Source organism: Dreissena polymorpha, chromosome 10 (assembly GCF_020536995.1).
Source record: "Dreissena polymorpha isolate Duluth1 chromosome 10, UMN_Dpol_1.0, whole genome shotgun sequence".
Taxonomy (NCBI): Eukaryota; Metazoa; Mollusca; class Bivalvia; order Myida; family Dreissenidae; genus Dreissena; species Dreissena polymorpha.
In genome coordinates this window covers 56416415-56416716 of record NC_068364.1, presented here as the reverse complement: position 1 = coordinate 56416716, position 302 = coordinate 56416415, and positions in this window count along the sequence as shown.

Here is a 302-nt window from a genome sequence, read left to right as displayed (position 1 = left end):
AAGCCAGCCCGTTGCCTAAGCGTCAGTGGATGAATTTCGGTTGATTTCCGTGGCCCAATGCCCTCTGGGGAATACTTTATGGTAGGTATTTGTGATTACTGTAGATATACAGTGGTCGAAAACCTCAACAGCGTAGCTGCACAAGCCGTCATCCTATTGCTAGAGAGAATATTTGGACAGTTTCCATACCAAACGTTGTCAAAACCGACAACGGATCGCCGTTCAACAGCCATATTCTCAGAATTTGCCACTCAGCTCGGGTTCAAACACAGGAAAATAACACCCATTCACCCAAAAGCCAA